The sequence below is a fragment of the Myotis nattereri genome (genome assembly GCF_964212035.1).
Source record: "Myotis nattereri genome assembly, chromosome: 3".
In the NCBI taxonomy this organism is placed as follows: Eukaryota; Metazoa; Chordata; class Mammalia; order Chiroptera; family Vespertilionidae; genus Myotis; species Myotis nattereri.
Window position 1 is genome coordinate 103003992 of NC_138077.1, and position 25082 is coordinate 103029073.

The 25082-nt window shown below is 41.6% G+C and overlaps 1 protein-coding gene and 1 pseudogene across 2 annotated transcripts in view; both read right to left on the reverse strand.

Moving 5' to 3' along the window:
- MED12L (mediator complex subunit 12L) overlaps positions 1–25082 on the reverse strand; it is a gene marked incomplete at its 3' end in the record, with an annotated part of 370596 nt that overhangs the window by 136637 nt on the left and 208877 nt on the right. The gene's annotated exons all lie outside the window — the stretch shown is intronic.
- LOC308516473 (cytochrome c-like) lies at positions 2878–3193 on the reverse strand (annotated as a pseudogene). Its single transcript has one exon. The product of its transcript is annotated as a cytochrome c-like (transcript).

The following is a 25082-nucleotide window of genomic DNA, read 5'->3' on the forward strand; positions in this document are numbered from 1 at the left end:
CCACTTGCCAGCGGGGACTAGGCCTAAGCTGCAGTCGGACATCCTTAGCGCTGCTGAGGAGGCGGGAGAGGCTCCCACCATTTCTGTGCTGGCAGCCGTCAGCCTGGCTTGTGGCTGAGCAGAGCTCCCCCTGTGGGAGTGCACTGAACACCAGGGGGCAGCTCCTGCATTGAGTGTCTGCCCGATGGTGGTCAGTGTGTGTCACAGTGACCAGTCATTCCCAGTCGTTCTGCTGTTAGGGTCAATTTGCATATTACCCTTTTATTATATGCCTGGTGCATGGGTGGGGGCTGGCTGGTTTGCCCCGAAGGGTGTCCCGGATCAGGGTGGGGGTCCCACTGGAGTGCCTGGCCAGCCTGGGTGAAGGGCTTGAGGGCCATTTTCAGACTGGCTATACCCGCTTCAGGGTGGGGGGTCCCTGATGGATTGCCTGACCAGCCTGGGTGAGGGGCTGAGGGCTGTTTTCAGGTTGGCCACACCCCCTTCAGGGAGGGGGGTCCTGCTAGGGTGCCTGGCCAGCCTGGGTGAGGGGCTGATGGCTGTTTGCAGGCTGGCCACAGCCCCCAGCCACCCAAGCTCCCAGTGGAGGCTGGCTGGAAGCAGGTATCTGGGATTTATTTATCTTCTGTAATTGAAACTTTGTTGCCTTTAGTGGAGGCCACAGCTGGCCAGGGCAGGCGGAAAGCTTGGCTTCCTCCATCACCAGGGCAACCAAGCCTCCTGCTTGCATCAGCTCTGTGGCTACTGTACGCCATCTTGGTTGGTTTATTTGCATACAGTCGCTCTGATTGGCTGATGGGTGTGGCTTGGGGGAGTAGTGAAGGTACGGTAAATTTGCATGTTTCTCTTTTATTAGATAACTCCCTAGTTCGCTACCACCATCTAGTGGTAAAATTCATGAAAGAGCAGAAGAAAAAGACTCCAAGCCCTTCCCCTTATCTTTCTTCAGCCATCTTTAGTGCTAATGTGTACACACACACACACACACACACAAACAGTCCTGGAGCTGCTTAGAAAAACATAAGATGCAAATGTTTGAAAAGAATAATTAAGACCTACAGAAAGTTATCTTACAAATATAAAGAAAAACACAACAAAAGCTAAAAAAGCTTCCATACACATGAATTTAATGGGAGAAAATGATACAAATATTGACTGCTCTTTCCTAATTTATACACATGAAAATATAAATTAAATATAATTTATCTATGGATTGAAAAGTATACAAAACCATTTATTAGTGTTGAAGAGGAGGAAATAAGACTGTATTGAAAGTTTTATTTATCAAGCAACTCATGGGATTCAAATGCCAACTTTTGTTTTGGATATTTTTAAGGTCTATATAAACCACAATAATGAGGTAAGAAATCATTTAAATGATAAAAATTGTGTATTGTGGCTTTTAGACCACATATCTTTTTTTGTCATTTGGAAACCACGGATATGTAAATTCCTTCATAGGCAAACATTCTCTAATAAAAGTAAAGTGGCCAATTCCTCTTCGAATAATGCCAGAGAATATCCACTGGTGGCAGTCTGGGCAGCCTCCACAGCCTCAACTCTCAGAAATGAGCCACGTGTCTGATTAAATCAGCATAGCTTAGGAATAGGGTTTAGGTCACCAGATTTTTCAGAGCCTCCAAGTCTAAAGTCTGGATTTAAATATTAGAAACAAAACTTCCCAGCTCTGACACATTTACATATACAAAGACACAGACCAGCCCTAGCTGGTTTGGCTCAGTGGATAGAGCGTCAGCCAGCGGACTGAAGGGTCCCAGGTTTGGATCTGGTCAAGGGCACATGCCTTGGTTGCGGGCTCAATCCCCAGTAGGGGGGCATGTCGGAGGCAACCAATCAATGATTGTCTCTCATAATTGATGTTTCTATATCTTTCTCTCTCTCCCTTCCTCTCTGAAATCAATAAAAATATATTATAAAAAACAAAACATGCAGACCAGCACAGAGAATGTACAATCAGGGCTGGCGGATTCAGTACAAGTGTAACTCAGCCCTTAACCTAGTAACTATTTTAAATAGTCTTAAAAATCACTTCCTGTGCTTAATATTATTACTACTAGCCTACACCAAATATCTTCATAATATTGAAGCCACCTATCAATTACCAATTAATATCTATATTTATTTTTCAAAAAACCTGAGCTATATCATGCATCTTCAAATTTTAGTTATTTTATGCAGCTAGAGAAATACCACACAATGAAAGAATAGATAAATGTATAAGGAGATGAATATCAGGCAGAACATTTATTTATTTTTTTAGAAGTGTTAAATACTCTTTATTTGATATTATACAGAAACCACACTAAAATGACTTTCATTCAGTAAAAGGCAACAGTTTAGATATAGGGAATTTTATTAAATTGGCATAGTTGGGACCAAAGACATAAAATGGTCACTGCCAGCTTATCTGCAGCCCTTCCTTTTAACAGGCTAATGAACACAGCCTGAAACACAAGCTAGTCTTGCAGGTCTAAGAGACAGTGAAGGGGTTTCCTCAGAATTTAAACATATTAACACAACCAGTCATATAAATCTAAATGTAAGCCAATCTCCTACAGGTTTTGAGATGGCACTCGCCACCTCTGTGAAAAGTTGAACATTAGGAATCAAGTCCCACCATATTGTTAGAAGGGAGGACAGTGACAGCGCTTGCTGAACCAAAATTATCATCAAAGCTCAGAAAGCTGACCATATTCATTAAACCTCAAGCCAATCTTATTTAAATCAGGACTGCCCGAAAGAAATGCTTCTATTAGCCATTCATGATCTGAATTCTGGTGTATGAGATTGATTTAAATATGGTACACATAAAAAAAGTCATGAGACATTTGTAATAAATAAGGCAGTGGCCAACTATTACTCATTAGTAGCTTTTTTGAAATAAGCGATCAAGTCTGCCCTTTCTGCACTCTTCTTAATGCCAGCGAAGATCTTTTTTGTTCCAGGGATGTACTTCTTGGGATTCTCCAAATACTCCATCAGTGTAGCCTCACCCCAGGTGATACCTTTGTTCTTGTTGGCATCCGTGTAAGAAAATCCAGGGGCCTGACCTGTCTCATTCAGTGAGACCATGGAGATTTGGCCCAGTCTTGTGCTTGTCTCTCTTTTCCACAGTATGGCACTGGGCACACTTCTGAACAAAAATCTTCTTGCCCTTCTCAACATCACCCATTTTTAAATCGCTCGTTAGTAGCGCACGATACGGAGATCCCCACTCGCAAGCCGGACGTCCCGCTCTCTCAGGCAGAACATTTATGTACTATTTAAGCTTGGAGTCATCTGGGTCAGTGCTTCACAACACCATCAAGCCCAAAGCATCTTTTCTGAGCTGCATCAACATACTTTTAGTATGCTGATATAAAGCCACAGATAAAATCTATCTACACGTACAGGCACAGGTGTGCACGTACACACGCACTCAGACCTCAGCTTGCACAGTAGTATGTACCATAAAAATAACTGCAAAGCAGAAACTGTGCAAAGCAATCTTAATAATCAATTGTTCCATAACTTTAAAATTTTTGTCAAAATGTTAAAAATTTTCTTACTGCTGGCTATAAATGAAAAATAGCAAATTTATAGCATTGGAAACATTGAGAAGCGTTTTAATCCTTTGTAAAAAAGAAAACTTATTAAGAGCAGTGTGAACAGTGCTTGTCTTGCTGGTATTTAACTCTGGATTCAGAGTGGGCATCTTTTCCTTTGTCTTGTAGAACTGTCGCACTCCTCTCTAACTCTGAAACAGCTTCCAACATTTCATCCTTTACCTCAGAAAATTCCTTTAATATGAAGTTCTTGCCAGCATCACTTTCTCTACACTCCCGGTGAGCTATTTCTTCTATAGATCTCTTTACCAGTGGTTTGAATTCTAGTTCCAGGGTTACCACTTTTCAGAAAGACAGGCGTGCAGGGACCAATCACCAACCAGCAGTGAAGGAAGTGACGTGACTGGTCACTGACTAGGAGGCACATGTGTCATTTACACGGTGAACTGTGAACTAGAGAGCTAGCAGTGAAGTTTGTACTGGATGGAATTAATCAGATAATGCACTGTGGTAATTGACATCTGAGCCATGTTGCTGGGAGACTGGTATTATTTAACCAAATCATGGTAACTTAAATACATATATATCTGAACTATAAAATCAAGGCCTGCCTGCCTAGATATATATGCATCTGAGTATAAAGATAATCATAACATAAGAAGAAATAGAAAGGGAGAAATGGATAATAAAGTAATATGTAATTTGATATCAGATCCATAAGAAAATAGTACTTGCTGATTAACGCCACTCAGATGCTTACATTCTATTATTTAATTATGTGAATGCCACTTATGTCATTACCATTGGCAATATGGCTCTCAAAAAATGAGAAACAGTTCTTGAGAAACATTTTTAAATCGCTCGTTAGTAGCGATTTGGTCAATGTATATTTGACCAGGCAAAAAAATATATTTTGCACAGAAAAATAGAATTAAATGATGGGCTTAAATATTTATAATCAGGTTTTTCACCCATGGGAACATTTAATGGGCTACTTCTCTGAGAAGCACAGGACAAGTCTTCCCTGTGCAAGACTGCCTCAGACTTTCCCAAACATCTGGCATCCACCACATAGTGGGAGGAAACAATACTCCCGGTATGACAACTGCCCCTGGGGTTAGCACACTGAGAACTCGGATGCTGGTTCCTGAGCCATCCGTAGTCAGAGAAAAGGACACACCCAAGGTTTCAAGCACTACAGAAACCCAAGCCTCTACATACAATAAGCCCTAAATAAATTTGAAGAGGGATACAATATTAATAAAAAATTAATAAATAAAGCAAAAAATTTTATTCCTACATCTCCATAATCACAAAAGATTATTAAAAGAGTAAATGATTTCTATAAAGTCTAGATCCAAGCTTCATTAGATACCTGCTCTGAAGTTTAATATGTTCTCTGCAAATGCCATTTGAAAGACTGCCATACGTGCCCCACACATACCCCTAAAATTATGAGGTAAAAACAGGCAAGACAATAATGATGATCAAATCTTATGTAGTGCCTACCAGTCACTATCCTAAACATTTTAGCCCCCACAACAATCCTACGAAGTAGGTATCCTATTATTATTCCCATTTTACAGATGAGAAATCTGAAGAACACTAGCCAAGGAAGTGAAGTGATGGTGGCAGGTTAGGAAGCCGAGGGGTCCATGCTGTTGTGCCTGAATTGCATCACTCTCTTCCCCACCCTATCCAAGGGGGCTCCTTACCCTGGAACTTAGTTAACAGCATCACCACCACCCAGGCACCTGAACTGGAAACCCAAGTCATTCTACGCACTCTCTTTTCCTCACCCGCATTAACCAAACCCTGCCAATTTACCCTCAGAAATGGCGGACAAGCCAGGCCTCTGCCCTGCCTGGCCCTGCATCAGGCTGAGCTCAGATCCAGGGCTGGGCTGCGAGGTCTCATGGATGTGCAAGGATTTGAGAGTAGGGCAGAACGGACCCCCTCTTGGTGTGTGCCAGGCTGAGAGAAGAAAATACACCAACTGCCATGATTTCAAACTGACAAAACTACTGCCTGAGGCCTTGACTTTTCTGCTCTTTCCCAGGCCCTCGCACACTCTTTTCTAGTACACTGAACACGGACTGGCTGTTCTCTAATGTGTACTGGGCACTCCCCACGCACCGAACACCGTGATCAGCACCCAACCTGGATCTGGACAAACCCCGGGGGAAACACCAGCCTCACGACAGAGGTGAAGAGTCCACATCCCTTTCCCAAGGCCACGCAGTTCAGAAAGACTGTTGCTGGGATCTGGACTCGGGCCATGTGGCTCCAGAGTTCAGATTTTTTTCTTTCTAGTCTTGATTTTATTATTTCCATCTTTTAAATCTGTACTGTTGAAAGTATTATATATGTCTCCCTTTAAGCCCATTGACCCCTTTTAGCCTGCCCCTGCCCCACCAGAGCTCAGATTTTAACCACAGCTACATATTGAAAGGCAATGCATCCCTGAAGGTATCACTGATACTACCAAAAGACTTGCTAATTATTTATGTTACCAAATGCTATTAACACAAATAAGCCACAACAATACTACAGCTAAGGCTGGGCTTGAGGTAGAGAAGTCCTTAACCCAGTGGTTCTCAAGCTTGGCTGCACATTAGAATCACCTGGGAATCTTTTTAAAATCCTGATTTCTGGGCCTCATCCTTCGGAAATTCTGTTTCTTTGTTATGGGGTGGGGCTACAACATTAGTAACAAAGAAACAGAATTTCTGGAGGATGAGGCCCAGAAATCAGGATTTTAAAAAGATTCCCAGGTGATTCTAATGTGCAGTCAAGGTTGAGAACCAATGCCTTAACCAAAGGCTCAATAACTTCTTCATAAACATGGAAGATAATACAGTTAGGAGGACATTAAGTTAGGCCAATCAATCAAGCATATTTCATCGTTTCATTCCATAATTCATGATCAAAACCTGGATACATGTGATAGAGAAAGTGCCCCTAAGCTGGCTCCACCAGTAAACTGGGACAGTGTGGGCAAACCAGGACGTAGGACCCCACACTCCAGCACACAATGAAAGCTCTTGTCTACATTCGGATTTAACAGGCAGCTTAAGACAAGGAGAAAGAACTCCAGGAATTGAGCCATTTCACCAGTGAGAAGCCTCACTGGGAAGATTCTGCCATCCAGCTTCCTGACACAACTGTGCGCCTTGGATGCTGGATCAGCAGCTATTCAACTCACATCTCTAATGGATGCTTCCTAGGGCATGTAGGTTAGTGCTTGTTGCTAACAGTTTTGTTTAATGCCACAACCCACCCAAATTGGATATTTTTGTCTGCTTTTGCTTCCTGGAGTAAGACTTAATCTAAATTCTAATTTAAAGTCTTTCTTTCCTCCAAAACAAAACCATCATGATTCATTCTTAACATTATTAACTACTAAGTACCAAATTTCTGATTGGTATGATTTCAGATTTTACAGATGGTGGCTGTATTCACCCTTCCAAGGCACAGGACTCCATGGAGACAACTAAACAAATAGGCTGGTCAGAGGCAGAGCCACATGGGGTACTGGTGTGGGCCACCTACAACAGGGGGTTAGTTAAATGTCACCTCTAGGAAGTCAGAGATGCTCCTGAAAAGCTGATGAAGCCCCACCCTACGTGAGAATATGAGTTCCAATTTAGCCTTCCTGTCATGATTAAGTCACACGTAACCACATGGCCTCATTCAGCACAGCTGTTCCCCGAATGGCTCCTTCAAGGACTAAAAACAGGAACTGGCCTTGTTGGTCCTTTGTTCTGATTATGCCAATTGGTCATCTTAAAACAACATAAAAATAACCCTGAACTCATGTTATTAACAAAAGATACATGAACAGCCACTATTCTAGACCCCAGGTATAAAAATTATGACTTAAAAATTAACCATAAAAAAATACACAAGTTCTCTACAGTATTAATTGCTTAAAATCAAAAAGAACTTATTAGGCTGCCAGGAAAATTCAGTTGCCAAGCATAATCAGACAACCCTCACATATTCCGGAAGTACACCCAAGTGTGCTTAGCTAATATCAGTTCGCTGGACAAAGACTGATTCTACATACTTTCAGGTGTGGCTTGCTCTTCGGGTTTAAAAAAAAAAACACAACTGCATGAGGTCACCCCAGCACTTCCTCTGACTCCCCGTGAAGCTCCCTGAAGTCTCTACTCCATAAAACCGTCCTCCCACACAGCCCTGCAGCATGAACAAGCAGCATCTGTTTAGCAGAACAACTCTGAGAAAGTTTATCTAATGAGAATGAAGTAACTCTCTACATTTTTAAGTCTCATTCCAACTCAAGTTTCAGTGATTTCTCAAGGCTCATTTTTCTAACTTGTTCTAAAGATTTACTAAAAAGCTGGGCAGTTAAAACACTAAATAAGAAAACTGTCTTATAAAGCAGTGTGTTGTCCTCTAAGTTACCTGTCCTAAATTGTATCATTATGCAAGTCAGGGGTTCAGAAACGTATAAAAGGAGCTCAGAAGAGGGCAGATACCATCAGTTAGACAATTTAGTGCCCCTGGGATAGCACTACTATATTTAAAAATATTCAGTCCTTATTCTCAGAGTAATTCCATCATTTCACATATCTGTAACTACAGGAGCACACAGTTGGGGGATACTATCTGCCTCTCCCATATACTGGTAACATACTCACTAAACAAACATTTCTGAGTGCCTGCTACGGTAGTGGGCACTGGGAACACCTCAGTAAGCTATCAAGCACAGCCACTGCCCATTCTAGATGGGCACAATGTAAACACAGTCCATGTGGGAAGAATACGAATACCGCCCAAGGTATCAGGGACACTTCCATAGAAGCGACTGTTGGATGAAGCGAGTCTTGAGAATAGATAGAAGCAGGATGAAGATAACGAGAAATGATGTATTTCACCTTTCCTGCTTCCTCAGCATCTTTCCAAAAATCCACACAGAGAAGAGGAAGTACGTGCACTCAAGTTTTTTGAAGTTTCTGCGTTTATAACAAAGTTCTCAGTTTCGAATCTTTGCCAATAATATCAACTGAAATTCATTCCTTTTGATTCTTAAGGTTAAACCAAAAACCAAATTTTATAGTAGCAACACAGAAATCTGCTTGGACACTTCAACTAATTGGGTTAGGTATTCAACACATGACTCAACGTTAGTGCCTATGCCAAAGTGAGGTTCTGTAAGCTGTGTACAAAATACTGAAATACTGCGCAGATCAATTCATTTTATAAACTGTTACTCTGTCAATCCACCAGAAGGTGGAGCTAATGCACCAGACACTTGTATCCCCATTCTAATTCTCAGGGAAAGACAAGGCCACATTGCCTATGAATTCCTGTGCCTGTCACTCATCTCAAGAACTCAAAAAGCAAACAAAAAGGCATCTTTTTTCAACATAGTGACTAATTATGTTTTAATGACATAATTCCTGCCACCACCTCCACTACCAAATCAGTCCACAAAGGCACATCTGCATTCAATGTGTTCCTGCCAGAATACACCTTATAAAGCACACTTGCAATTATTTTACTACAAGCTAAAACCACACACTGAATTAGGAGCTCTCCCTCATGGTATCTGGGATCTCCACATTCAACCGACCACCTATCTCTGCTGACTTTCCTCCCATCATGCCTTTGTTCACACCATTCTTTTATTCCCAGATTGACTTTCAACCCATTCTAGAAATAAGAGAGCCACACAGTGAGAACCACTTCGGATACCAGCACCTTCACAGATCCTGTTAGAGGGCAACTGGCCAACTCACTTCCTTTAAGTATCTCGGTACTTTCATAAAATGTTTATATTGGGCCTCATATTAAAATCCTCTGTGTTTTTTTTTATTCCAATATGTTTCCCAATGTCCAGTGGTCCTGCCTGCAGCTATGCTCCCGCACGCGCGCGCGCACACACACACACACACACACACACACACTTATAACTTGCCGGCAAAACCTTTTTTTGAAACGTTCTTTTTTTTCATGGCATGACTCAGTAAATAGATCCTAGGGTTAAAATAAACTCTTTGAAATACAATATACAGATGATGTATTATAAAATTGTATACCTGAAACCTATATAATTGTCACCCCAATAAATTCAATAAGAAAAAGAAAATGTTCAAACCTATCAAAATGCCCATCCATAGGGGTTGATTAAATAACCACAAAGTCATGAAAAACTAACTAACAAGGTACAGGGCTAACATGGATAAGTCTGAGACAGCACGTGGGGGCAAAGCAAAGTGCACTTGTGTGTCTTACTGTCCAATAAAACAAAGGAGGAAATCTGTAACAAGGCAATGACAATACGGTTGGTTTGGTACTGACTTAAAAATGATTGGGGGTAAGGAACAAAACGAACCATTCACAGAACACCAGGAAGGAAAAGAGCCGCTGTAAGGGCAGCTGATGACAGGCTGGACGGAAACAGATTGGAAACAACAGCAGACATATTTGGGGATTACGTGTGCTAAACTCACTCTATTTGTAGTCCAAATACACAAGGGATGTTTATATATAACCAGCTTTATTCCTGACAAGGAGGCGTCTGGCCTGCAAGCAGTTCTGGAGAAAGGAAATGCGTGTCTGTGAGCACGTGTGGTGGGCTGGGTGGCAGTCACATCAGGGGTAGTAGACGGTTTTCAGGAAGATGAATCGTGTTGACATGCCACCGTGCTTTAGTCCAAGGGTTCCACAAAACAATACAGGATGCAGTTGAGGAAGCATAGAACTACTTAGCATAAATCAAAACATCCCAGAAAAAAAGAAGACACTGATTATTTCAGCTCTTTCCTTTTTGTTACTTTAGAATTACTGTCATTGCTTTATTATTTATTGTTCAATAAAGCTGAGTTGTGTTGTTAAAGGAAGCATCTAATTTTAAAAATACATGAATATACCAATAAACAGTGTAAAATATTTTTACAAACAATAAGATACTTATTTCCAATTCAAATAGAGAAAAAATGTGTACAAGCTAATTTCGTATTTTAGCATATCCACAAAATGCCCAGCATAAACCCTGAGGAAGTATGAAAGGGTGGCAGGCAGATTTTAAATCCTGCACTGAAATATGTGAGTCATTCACAAATAAGTCTACCCATGTCCCACAGAGTGGGATAGCAGGGACCAGTTCTCAAAATCCAGATGACAGAGTGAGATACATAAAAAAAGGAAGATTCCGCCCCTGAGACTTTTCTGCTAAGAGGGATTAACAGCAGACATTGTGAAAACCAATTTATATCATTCACTGACATCAAGTGGGGACAAAAACCATAAAAGAAGATAGTCAGAAATGTAAATCTAAATGCCTCAGAGGAAATCAGGCATCATTGTTTTTGTTGCATATTCTTCCTTTGATATTCTTCCTTCCTCCTCGGGTCTCATCTAATCTGTAGCTGCTCTAGCCTTACTCTTTCTAGGTCTCTCTATGAGCCTCTGTTCTCATTCGTACTACCCTGCTAATACTCTAATCATCAAAGTTTCTGTCTTACAGCACAGGGTCCATGGCTATCTGAAGCTATGGCAGTAGCAGTGAGCTGAATAAAACAAGTTGGGTGGTAGGGCATTTACATAGAAGATAAAAGTTCCTCCACGTGTTTGTTATAAGATCAAAGGTTCCAAACAGGAAGGCAGGGTGTTCACACCTGGCCACATTTCTGAATTATCTAGACACTTTTGAAAACAGATTCCTGAGCCAAAAACACAAGGACTGGTTCAGTTCATTTGAAGTAGGGTGTTTGTGTATTTTTAAAGCTTCCCAGGTGATGCTGATGGCCAGTCAGGCACATAAACAATGACCCAAAAGAGTCAGAACTGCTCCAGAGTCCACAGGGGAGCACAAGGCAAGGGGACCATCCAGAGACCCCGGGGCAAGATGCAGGGCTCGGTCAGGTTTTGTTTTGGCCTACAAACCTTTGGGAGTTCATGAATTTGAAAATTCTCTGATTTAGAGACCAACATGCAAAATCAGAGCACTGCCCCAGGAACTGTTTGGCCAAGGTCTGAATCCCAGCTCCAGGGGCTGGGGGGCCTAACCTCACATCTCTGCACCTCAGTTTCCTCAACTAGTAATAAAAATGTGGGGGAGGAGATAGTAGTGAAACCAACCCAGTTCATGCAGTTGTTGTGCAAACTTGATGAGTTAAAGCATATAAAGTATTTACAACGGCCAAACCCATGCAGCATGCAGGTTCTGATTACACTCGGATGTGGATCGGCCACAGAGGAGGGAACACTGGATGCTGAGAAGCTCTCGCTGAGTGGCAGCCGATCCCCGAGTGGGCCATGTGCTCTCTATTTCTCCACAATTCCTCATCCCCTGAAGGCCTTACCCAGGGCCGACTTCACCTGTCTGGACCACCTGCCATCAGGTGAACACCTATTTAGGACTATCCTTTTGGCCTGGATTTTGCAACTCCTATTCCAGGGATGGCGAACCTATGACACGCGTGTCAGAGGTGACACGTGAACTCATTTTTTTGGTTGATTTTTCTTTGTTAAATGACATTTAAATATATAAAATAAATATCAAAAATATAAATCTTTGTTTTACTATGGTTGCAAATATCAAAAAATTTCTATATGTGACACAGCACCAGAGTTAAGTTAGGGTTTTTCAAAATGCTGACACGCCGAGCTCAAAAGGTTCGCCATCACTGTCCTACTCCCAAGTGGAAAACAACAGCTCCAGTGAAGAAATGGTAACTCCCTCCCCATACTCAGTAGCAGGCAGGGAGTGCCCCATGGAGAAGGCAAAAAGCCCCGGCGAGGGCGAGCATGGGGATGACTACTGGGTGTTTCTGAGACCATCAGAATAAATAGCGTCTCCTACTATAAATCATGAAGCCTTGAGAGCTGCAACTGGCACTGCCAAATCCTCCATTTAATCAGCAATGTTTACATCTGAAGGACTCTGCAGTGTGTCCTGGCAATAACCAGGCCCTGATGCTTGTTCTTCCATCTGTCTGTCTACCTGACAGATCTCACTGCAGCTGAAACCAGCAAGCCTCAGAATGCACACTAGTGTTCCCAACCCCTTTAGTCTAAGCAGCAGTGTGGACCATATGGGCCCTCCAGCAAAGCCAAATGGGGAACCTCCCTAAATCAGCTATGGGTCCCTCGGGGCCTCTGCTGAGTCTGTTCAATGGATCGACAGTGACTAATAGGTTTGTATGTGAAACATAACATAAGAAAATGCACTTCCTAAGGGAAGAGACTGGGTTGGATTTAGTCGCACCTACACCTCCAGGGTCTGGAACACCGCCTACCACAGAAGGTACACACAAGGATCTAGAACACCAGCGGCAATCTCATAAGCAGAGAATAAATACTACTGATTATTATAACTGTAATTGTGTATATTATGTTTTTAAATTGAATGGGAACTATACAAGTTCACTGTTAGCCCAGAATTTGGCAAAGGAACAATCTGAGGGAACACACCTGAAGTACAGGAACCTCATGAAGAGCTTCTCAGAGCAGTTTGCTTTCTTTCTTATCTGGTTCTTATCTGGCTCTGAGTCACACACACTGATTTGGCCTTTTAAGCCAAAATTCAATTATTCCATGGAAAAGACAGGGCACGCTCTGCAGGGCGTCACAGTTCTATCACAGGACTTGAAAGGAACTAATAATGTGAAGGTGTCCTGCTTCTCACTTCAAAACAATAACATCAGCAGCACAAATTTAGCAAAATTAACACATGATGAGTCTACCTGAAGTCCTACTCATGATCTTTTTGTCAGAAATGCTCAAATTAATGTGGAAGAAAAACAACAGCAGCACCTTTTATCTAACAGATGTGGTCACTGGTGTCAAAATGTTTCTTTACCCAACCACTAATTTCACATTTCCAGGTAACCCCGAAAACCACCCATTTGTGGACATGCTAGGTTGTATGACTGTTGATGGTTTCCTCTAGGAGGGTGTTTCTGAGAGAACCACACCTCACCTCTCTCAGTTCTTCCCATCAGTGCTCCATCTCCTACCGCATGAATTTGGCAATGCAAAGTTTAAAAAGAAAACATATTTAAATGGTTGCCTGGTAGTTTATTTGCCAGATGATGTGAAGAGGTGAAAAAAGTAGTAGAAAATGTCAGGAAGGAATTGGATCACTGAGGGAAGAAACTAGCACAGAGGCTGCCTGACACCACAGGGACCCTAACATCTCTTTCCTTTTTGTTTCCATGTCCAGCCGAGAGTAAGCTATAATTGGCCAAGTCGGCGGTGACACTCAACCTATTATCTCGTGGTTTCTGACAAGTTCCTGGTTTTCATCTGCTCTTGAAGACAAACAAGAACTCTGTGTGTAACAGTCTTAATTGGGAGCCCACAGTGAGACATTCTGAAATGAGAGCTGTCCACTTGCAGAGGAAGCTCTAGAGGCAGGTAAGGAAACAGCGTCTCTATGGAGAACCTGAGTGTGTGTGCATGGGCAAGAGTAACTCCATGGAAACCTGAGTGTGTGTGCATGGGAAACAGCTCTTCTGGAGAGAACCTGAGTGTGTGTGCATGTTGCATGAGGACGGAATAGGAGATGTCAGAATTGGGCAGCAACAATGCCAAGTAACACTGGACTGTCCTCATTTTCTCGCTTTTTGTTTGAGAACTGTAACTGGTGTTTATTGTAATACATTTGCTCATGTTGATTCTGGGATCCAAATCGGAAATTTTACCAGGGATGATTATTATTTCCAGAACAATATATCTGTGATGAGGAGATAGCAAAGAACATGCTTAAGGTATTCACCCAGTACAAACATTTCAAATACTTGTAAGTGCATGTCAAAATTGCCTCTAAAAGTGATAGTTAATTATTACAATAATATTCATGAATCCATTTTTGTCTGCAATTGCAAGTGTGCAAAGATACACAGTTAGTAGCTATTTCTACATATACTTATACAGGTAAAAAGCTTTTTATCTTTGTTGTTATTGGGATAAATTAACCCTTTAATTACCTAATAAGATATTTATTTTCCTTTTAAAGGAATGATAAGCTACAAAAACATCTATCCTATGCATAGCAAACATTTGAGTTCATGTTACTTATTGTGGTCTATGACTAGTCAACTCTATTATTTAAAATACTTTAAACATTATAAATTTAAATTGTACACAGGGGAAATGGGACATATCCACACTGTCAGCATATTCAACCAATCTCATGCAATCCATTTAGTCCAGAAATATATTTTTTAAAAATATGTTTTTATTGATTTCAGAGAGGAAGGGAGAGGGAGAGAGAGAGATGGAAACATCAATGATGAGAGAGAATTATTGATCAGCTGCTGCTTGCATGCCCCCTACTGGGCTTCGAGCCAGCAACCTGGGTCAAACATTGGCATGTACTGGGTAGAGCTGCTATGTCTCCTGAAATTGGTAGAGCAGCCATATGAACAAGGTGTCTTGTAGGGCCCAGAGGCTAAGCCTCCCCAGTCACCTGAGCTGGGCATTCTAGGTGCACCCCTATGTGGGCTGTGTGCATAGTCTTAATGCAGTTGAGCCATGAGTGCTGTTGGTGTCACTGGAAGGAATTGACCTCCAGGCCATTTGGCTGTGAGGATGAGGTACAACTACAGTGGAAGAGCTGCTTTGCAGAAGATATCATTATGAAGCAAGACTTGCTTAAGTGGGACTTTGGAGGTCACTGACTCTACCCATTACGTATGTCACTTGTGGATATGTAGAGTTGTAACCTGGTATGGTTTGAAGATGTCCACCAGGAAAGAACATTTAGAAGAAAAAATAAAAATTTTCCCCAGGAGATAAAAAGTCAACCACTGCCTGGGACCACCCGACAGGAGCTACTGAATAATCTCCAGATGACTGCTACTTGTATTGGGCTTGGAAGTGCCCAGGTGAGGCCAAGCTGGGAAGCAAGGAAGGCTAGTTAGTGCCAGGTCTTGGGCTTCTTATTCATAGGTATGGGGCACACTGACACCAGCTGCTGCTTATTTTAGAGATTTTAGCAAAGTCTGAAGCCTGAGCCATGACAGGCCATTCATATGGAAAAGCTACTGCAAAGAGCTTGGGTGTGGATTCAAGTTGGAAGGGGCAGGGTTCCAGGGAATCACCAGGACCGAGCGAACACTGAGAGTCAGCCTGATGAAAACTCAGATATGGCTGCTAGCTCTATGACAGAGGAGGTCCCAACTCAGGAACAATGAGCCCTGCAAGCACCCCCATCTGGGAGAAAGCCAACCTCGAGTTCCTGCCCCAATGCCAGACAATCCAGTTCCTCCACATATACCCCTGGAACCCTCAAAGCTGTTGCTCAGCTCTGGTGCTCAGAGGGAGCAAGTTCATGGGTCTCCAGCAGCCTCTGTGTCTCTCAGCCACAATCCCCCTGGTTTTTACAGCCCAAAGTTACGGGGACTTCTCGTCTCAGCTCTGGAACCCTGGTCTGGGGGTCTCATGTGGGGCTGGAACCCCTTGCTTCTCAAAGGAGGATTCTACAACCAAGATATCCCTCCTGATTAAAAAAACGCCATACGTGGGTGTCGAACCAGCCCATCCTATGACTCCGCCACTCCCTACCAGTCACGATGCACTTTCTTTACTTCTGTAGTTGTAGGGCTTCCATTCAGCCAGATTTCAGGTGGTTCTGAGTGACAGTTGTTCTGCATTTTAGTTGTAATTTTGATGTAGTTGTGGGAGGCAGCGAGTACCAGTGTTTACCTATGCCACCATCTTGGTTCTACCCCATTATGATTTTCTTAATAAAATTTCCTCTACTTTAGCTTACTTTGTTTCAAGAATACTGTATATAATCCATACAAAATATGCGTTACTTGACCGTTAATATTAATGGCAATGCTTTCTAGTCAACAGTAGGCATATAATAGTTAAATTTTGGGGGGTTCAAAAGATATACCTGGATTTTCAACTACACAGGATTTGGTGCCCCTAATCCCTGTGTTGTTCAAGGGTCAACTGTATATACATCGGTGTGGTCACTTGGAAGAAGAATCTGATTTTCAGTGTTCCAGGATCACATGCTTATTTTATCATGTCATTGGACTATAGGAATGGTTTACACAGGCAGACTTGAAAAGTGCCAACTTCTCTTTTATTGTGGCAGGGAGATACCTGACTGGAAAGCAGGACTCAGCTATTGCTTAGAGCAGGGGTGCGGAATCTCTGCTAAGAGGTTTTTCTGTCTAGGGCAGTGGTTCTCAACCTGTAGGTTGCGACCCCTTTGGGGGTCAAATGACCCTTTCACAAGGGTCACCTAAGACCATCAGAAAACACATATATAATTACATATTGTTTTTTGTGATTAATCACTATGCTTTAATTATGTTCAATTTGTAACAATGAAATTGGGGGTCACCACAACATGAGGAACTGTATTAAAGGGTTGCGGCATTAGGAAGGTTGAGAACCACTGGTCTAGGGCCATTTAGATATTTATGACATAATTCATGGGCCTGACACAATTATCAACTTAAAAATTAGCCTGCTCTCCCATACTGCTGACAGTATTGGAATAAATGCTCATATATGATTACAAAAATAAAAGCCTGCTATAATTGGTCAAACATTTAATTAACTCACCCCTAATGTCTTGGCAGGGCCAGACCAAATGATTTTGCAGGTCTTATAAGGCCTGTGGGCCAGACATTCCCCCCACACACACCACAACCACCACTGGCTTAGAGGATCTTCCAGTGAGTCCAGCCCTGAAGTAAAAGGTTGGTAGGTGAGCTCACAAGGGGCTTTATCTAAGGAACATTTCCATCCAACTACAGAGGATGAATGAAATATAATTCTTATTCTAGAGGTATTTCAGTCATACATTCTTTCAGCAAATGCTGATTGCTCACCACATGGAGGCCATGATTCTAGATGCTAGGGATACTCTGTGTGCCGCAGCACCTAGATTTCATTCTAATACACAAAGACAGAGCTTTACACCTCACTCTTTCTTCTCTAGGAAATGACACTTATAACATAATCTCTGGGCATATTGTAACTTAAGAAGTGACATTTCTATTTTCTTTATAGAAATTTGAAAAGGATCCTACTCTCATCAGAAGTCAACCACTATTTACTGATTTGACACAAATTCTTGACCAAACCCTGAGAACTCCGCATGTACTGACAAAAATGGAATATATAAAACAATATTAGAATCAGTTGAGTGTCTTTGGGGTTAGCTGTAGTGTTTAATACTCTCTCTTTCCTGTCCCCTGAAAATTCCTGTCTGCTTCAGCACAAGGATCTCACTGCCTCTTTCCCTATTATAAATATCTCTGCAAGAACCACCTTTATAGAAGTGAAAAAAGGAAGAGAAAGGCTATGGTATGAGATGCAAATAAAACCCAGGACTCCGGTTAAGTATCCCTGCTATCACTAAGTCTATGAAGAGTTTGAATACTGAAGCAGTCAGTCCTCATCACCAGTGCCACCTAGGAAAGTCATTTTTCAGCTCCCTGTCCCACAAAAAAACAGACTATACAATTATTTTCAGAAAAGAATAAGTATCTCCTTAAAATAATTTATTTTAACTTGAAGTTTTTAACTTAATATATAATGTAAACTTTTTGTCTAATCATTGGGTATTATACCAAGACTTTCTGAGTGTTGGTCTGCTGATTAGTTATGTACTAATTTTCCTCCATAAACCATAAATTTACCATATTGCAAGTCATGTTCAGTTTGTTAGTCTAGTCAAAGTGGTATGAGAAATTGTAAATACTTGAGAGGCCACATGAGTAAAAATAACGCAGACTTAGACCTAGACTATTAAACCCTCAAAAGAACCAACTGTGTCCCAGCCTAGTAAGGAAATGGCACAGTGAAGTTTCTCCACAAATGTTTTATGGGCGAATAGCAAAACAAAGGATCTTAACACACTAAATATGTCATGGAAAGAGCAACCTGCCTCACTATTTTTTATCTAAATCCACTCCTGTCCCACCTAACAAAAGGTTTAGGCCATGATATCACTAAGACTAACAATTGAACCTTACTAGTAATGTACAAGGCCAAGTAATATAGCATCGTAACAAAGAACAAAGGGCATGAATTCTTTTTAAAAAAATATTTGTTGTTGAAAGTATTACATATGTTCCCTTACTTCCCCCACTAACCCCATCATTTCCCACCCACCAATCCTTCCTAGCCTTCCCTCTGAGACTCTCCATTCTGTTCTATGCTTCTATGTCTAGGATCTATTTTGTTCATAGGTTTATTTTGATCATTACATTCCACATATGAGTGAGATTATGTGATACTTGTCTTTCTCTGACTGGCTTATTTCGCTTAGTAGCATCACACACTTTCCAGGTCCGTCCATGCTGACTCAAAGAGTAAGAGATCATTTTTATTTACTGCAGCACTCATCTACTGATGGGTACTTAGCCATTGTAAATTGTGCTGCTATGAACATAAGGGTACATATATTCTTTCTGATTGGTGTTTTAGGTTTCTTAGGATATATTCCAGAAGTGGAATCACTGGATCAAATGGCATTTCCAAATTTAATTTTCTGAGGAAATTCCATACTGTTTTCAATAATGGCTATTCCAGTCTGCATTCCCACCAGCAGTGTAGTAGGGTTCCCTTTTATCCACACCCTCACCAGCACTTGTCACTTGTTGATTTGTTGATGGGAGCCAGTCTGGCAGGTGTGAGGTGATACCACATTGCTGTTTTAATTTACATCTCTCTGATGATCAGTGAATTTGTGGATTTTTTTATATTTCTCTTGGCCATCTGTATATCCCCTTGGAGAAGTGTCTATTTAGACTTTTGTCCATTTTTTAATTGGATTGTTTGTCTTTTGTTAAGTTGTATGAGTTCCCTATATATTTTGGATATTAACCCTTTATCAGATGCATCATTGCCAAGTATGTCCTCCCATACAGTGGGTTTCCTTTTCATTTTGTTGATGGTTTCTTTTGCTCTGCAGAAGCTTTTATTTCGATGTAGTCACATGTGCTTATTTTCTCCTTAGTGTCCTTTGCCCTAGGACAGTGGTGGGCAAACTGCGGCTCGCGAGCCACATGTGGCTCTTTGGCCCCTTGAGTGTGGCTCTTCCACAAAATACCGACTTCTGCGCATGAGCCACAAAGTTTCAATCGCCCTGTACATGCGCACCCCACATGGTATTTTGTGGAAGAGCCACACTCAAGGGGTCAAAGAGCCGCATGTGGCTAGCGAGCCGCAATTTGCCAACCACTGCCCTGGGAGATGTATTGGTAAACATATTGCTAGGAGAGATGTCAGATATGTTGCTGCCTATGGTTTCTTATAGGATTTTTATGGTTTCCCGACTTACATTTAAGTCTTTTATCCATTTTGAGTTTATTCTTGTATATGGTGAAAATTAGTGGTCTAGCTTTATCTTTTTGCATGTATCTATCATATTTTCCCAACGCCATTTATTGAAGAGACTGCCTTTACTCCATTGTATGTTCTTGCCTCCTTTGTCAAATATTGAGCATAATCGCTTGGGTTAATTTCTGAGATCTCTGTTCAGTTCCATTGATCTAAACGCCTGTTCTTGTGCCAGTACCAGGCTGTTTTGATTACGGTGGCTTTGTAGTATAACTATATACGTTATTGTGATCCCTCCAACTGTATATTCTTCTTTCTCAAGATTGCTAAGGCTATTTGGGATCTTTTTTGGTTCCATAGAAATTTTTAGTGTGTTTATTCTAGAAATGTGAAATATGCTGCTGGTATTTTAATGGGAATTGCATTGAATCTGTAGATTGCTTTGGAAAGTGTGGACATTTTAATGATGTTAATTCTAGCAATCCATGAACATGGTATATTCTTACACTTGTTTATATCTTCTCTTTTTTCAACATCCTGTAGTTTTCCAAGTACAAGTCTTTTACCTCTTTGGTTAAGATTATTCCTAACTATCTTAAATTTTTTTGTTTTGTTACAATGGTAAATGGGATTGTTTATTTAGTTTCTCTTTCTGAGAATTTATTATTGGTGTGTAAAAAAGCCATCAATTTTTGGGTGTTGATTTTGTATTCTGCTACATTGCCAAATTCAATAATTAAATCTAGTAGTTTTTTGGTGGAGTTTTTAGGGTTTTCTATGTACAATATCATGTCACCTGTGAATGAGAGTTTTACTTCCTCCTTTCTACTTTGGATGCCTTTTGATTATTCTATTTGTCTGACTGCTGTGGGTAGGACATCCAGTACTATGTTAAATATGAATGGTGAAAGCTTACACCTCTGACTTCTTCCTGTTCTTAGGGGATATGGTTTTAGTATTTGCCCATTGAGTATGATATTCACTGTAGGTTTGTCATACAGTAGGTCCTCAGGTTACTTCAGGAATCCGTTCCTACGGTGCAACGTAACACGATTTTTGCCGTAAGTCGGAAACCACCTACGTCACTCACAAGGAGCATACACAGCAGTAATGAAATGAAACAGAAAGAAAAAAAAATTAAAAGAAAACAATTCCTGACCTTCATTGTGGTAAATAAATAATAAAAAATATAAAGCACTTATGTACATACGTCGAAATGACAGAGCTTTTTTTTTTTATAAATACAATAAATGGGAGATGGCAACATAACCATGAAATGACGTATGTGGAGTCCGACGTAACCCGAGGACAGCCTGTACATGGCCTTTATCATGTTGAAATATGCCCCCTCTATTCCCACTTTGCTGTGAGTTTTTATCAAAAATGGGTGTTGGATTTTGTCAACTGCTTTTTCTGCATCGATTGATATGATCATGTGATTTTTGTCTTTCAAGTTATGTGATGTATCACGTTTATTGATTTGTAAATATTGTACCAGTCTTGCATCCCTGGAATAAATACCACTTGGTCATGGTGTGTGATTTTTTTAATATATTGCTGGATCCCATTTGCTAATAATTTGTTTAGGATATCATCATCTATGTCCATCAGGGATACTGGCCTGCAATTCTCTTTCTTTGCAGTGCCTTTATCTAGTTTTGGAATATGAATAATGCTGGCCTCATAAAAAGAGCTTGGAATGTTCTTTCCTCTTGAATTTTTTTGAACAGCTTGAGGAATATAGGTATTAGTTCTTCCTTGAATGGTTGGTAAAACTCCCTTGTGAAGCCATCCAGACTCCAGCTTTTGTTTGCTGGGATCTTTTTTGATTACTGCTTCTATTTCATCAGCTGTTATTGGCCTATTCCCCTTTTTCTGATTCTTTCTGATTGAGTTTTGGGAGATCGTATTTTTCTAGGAATTTGTCCATTTCATCCAAATTGTTCAGCTTGTTGGCATATAGTTGTTCAAAGTATTTTTTTTAATTCTTTGTATTTCCATAATGTCAGTGGTTACTTCTCCACCTTCATTTCTGATTTTATTTCATTGGGTCCTCTCTGTTTCCTGATGACTATAGCTAATGGTTCATCAATCTTGTTTATCCTTTCAAAGAACCAGCTTATGATGTCATTGATTTTTTTGTATTGTATTTTTAGTCTCTATGTGATTTATTTCTGATCTAACCTTTATTATTTCCGTCCTTCTATTTACTCTAGGATTTTCTTTCTGTTCTCTTTCTAGTTCTTCAAGTGGTAGGGTTAAATAGTTTATGATTAAATTTTGAAGTAGGCCTGTAGTGCTATGAGCTTCCCTCTAAGGACTGCATTTCCTGTGTCCCATAGGGTTTGGATTGTTGTGTTTTCATTGACATTTTGGGTTGTTGTGTGTTCATCTTCATTTGTTTCCAGGAAATTTTTTATTTCTTTCTTGATCTCATTGGTAGCCCATTCATGATTTAATAACATGCTATTAAGCCTCCATGTGTTTGAATGTTTTGCGGTGTTTTTACTGTAGTTAAAATTCCACTATGATCTGAGAAGATGCTTGATATGATTTGAATCTTCTTGAACTTGTAGAGACTTGTCTTGTGTCCTAACATGTGATCTATCATTGTGAATGACCCAATGCAAGTGAAAAGAATGTATATTCTGTAGTTCTGGGGTGAAATGTTCTATAAATGTTGATTAAATCCATCTGATCCAGTCTGTCCTTTACAGTCACTTTTTCCCTGTTAAGTTTTTGTCTGGAAGATCTATCCAGTGAAGTCAGAAGGATGTTAAAATCCCCTATTGTGACTACTAGAGGCCCGGTGCACAAAAATGTGTGCACTCGGGGGTGGGGAGGGGGTCCCTCAGCCTGACCTGTGCCCTCTTGCAGTCTGGGACCCCTCGGAGGATGACCACCTGCTGACTTAGGCCTGCTCCCCTGGGGATTGGGCCTAAGATGGCAATCAGACATTCCTCTGGCAGCCCGGCAGCCCTCGGGGGATGTCCACTTGCCAGCAGGGAGCAGACCTAAGCTGCAGTCGGACATCCTTAGCGCTGCTGAGAAGGCAGGAGAGGCTCCCACCACCACTGCTGTACTGGCAGCCATCAGCCTGGCTTGTGGCTGAGCAGAGCTCCCCTCTGTGAGAGTGCTCTGACCACCAGAGGGCAGCTCCTGCATTGAGCGTCTGCCCCCTGGTGGTCAGTGTGTGTCATAGTGACCAGTCATTCCCAGTCGTTCTGCTCTTAGGGTCAGTTTGCATATTACCCTTTTACTATATAGGATAGAGGCCTGGTGCATGGGTGGGGGCCGGCTGGTTTGCCCTGAAGCGTGTCCCAGATCAGGGTGGGGGTCCTACTGGGGTGCCTGGCCAACCTGGGTGAGGGGCTGATGGGTGTTTGCAGCTGGTCATACCCCCTTCAGGGTGAGGGTCCCCACTGGGGTGCCTGGCCAGCCTGGATGAGGGGCTGATGGCTGTTTTCAGGCTGGCCACACCCCCTTTAGGGTGGGGGTCCCCACTGGGGTGCCTGGCCAATTTGGGTGAGGGACTGAGGGCCATTTTCAGGCTGGCCAGTGACTGAAGCTCCCAGCCTCTCCTTTTATTCTTTTTTTTTTTTTTAAATTCTGGGATTTATTTACCTTCTATAATTGAAACTTTGTTCCTGTCACTGGAGCTGAGAGCCAGGCTCCTGCTCGCTCCAGCTCTGAGGCCACGTCCTGCTGAAAGCAGGTATCTGGGGTTTGTTTAGCTTCTATAATTGAAACTTTGCTGCTTTTGGAGCTCAGAGCCGGGCCACAGCAGGTGGGGAACCTTGGCTTCCTCCATGACTGAAGCAAGCAAGCCTCCTGCTCACTTCAACTGCGTGGCTGCCGGCCGCCATCTTGGCTGGGTTTATTTGCGTATCTCACTGATTAGCCAATGTGAGGTGTAGTGAAGGTACAGTCAATTACCATGTTTGTCTATTATTAGATAGGATTGTTGTCAATCACTCCTTTAAAGTCCTCTAGAAGTTTTATATATTGAGGTGCTCCTAAATTGAGTGCATATATGTTTACCAGGATTATGTCCTCTTGTTGGATCGATTGCTTTAGTATTATGTCAAGATCATTGTTGTCTCTGATAATGGCATTCATTTTGAAGTCTGTTTTGTCAGATATGAGTATTGCTATCCCAACTTTTTTTCTTTTCCATGTGCATGGAAATTTTTTTGCCATCCCTTCACTGTCATCCTGTGTGAGTCTTTTGTTCTGAGGTGGGTCTCTTGTAGATAGCATATAGTTGGGTCATGTTTTTGTATCTATTCAGCTACCCTGTGTCTTTTGATTGGAACGTTTAATCCATTTACATTTAAGGTTATTATTGATAGGCTAGAGGCCTAGTGCATGAAACCATACACTCGGGGGCAGGGCAGGGGAGGTCCCTCAGCCCAGATTGCAAGAGGGCACAGGCCAGGCCAAGGGACCCCACTGGTGCACAATTGCAGCTAGAGAGGGACGCAGGAGGTTGGCCAGCCAGGGAGGGACTGCAGGAGGGATCCAGGGCGTGTCCAGCCCATCTTGCTCATTTCCTCATTTCCGATCAGCCGGACTCTAGCAGCAAGCTAACCTACCAGTGGGAGCGTCTGACCTACCAGTCATAGCGACTGGTTGACTAGTCGACTGTTGGCCCCCTGGTGGTCATAGCGAGTGGTTGAGCAGACTTAGCATATCAGTAGCATATTGCACTTTGATTGGTTGAACAGATGATGGAACAACCGGACACTTAGCTTTTAGGCTTTTATTATATAGGATACTAATTTGTTGTCATTTTAATTCTGTATTCCTAGGTTTCTCTCTCTATTTCTTCTTCTCATTGCAGCAGTTCCTTCAGCATTTCTTGCAATGCTGGCTTGGTAGTGATAAACTTCTTTAGGCATTTTTTGCCTGGGAAGCTCATAAAGAGCTTTATTTCACACTGTATTTTGAATGATAGGTTTGTTGGATATAGTAATCTTGGTTTTAGATGCTTGCTTTCTATTACCTTGAGTACTTCATGCCATTCCCGTCTGGTCTATACAGTTTCTGATGAGAAATCAGCTGACAGCCTTATGGGAGCTCTTTTGTAGGTAACAAATTGCTTGTCTCCTGCTGCCTTTAAGATTCTCTCTTTGTCTTTAATTTTTGGCATTTTAAATATTATGTGTCTTGGCATGGGACTGTTTGGGTTCTTTGTTGGAACTTTCTGTGCCTTCTGACTTGTGTGAC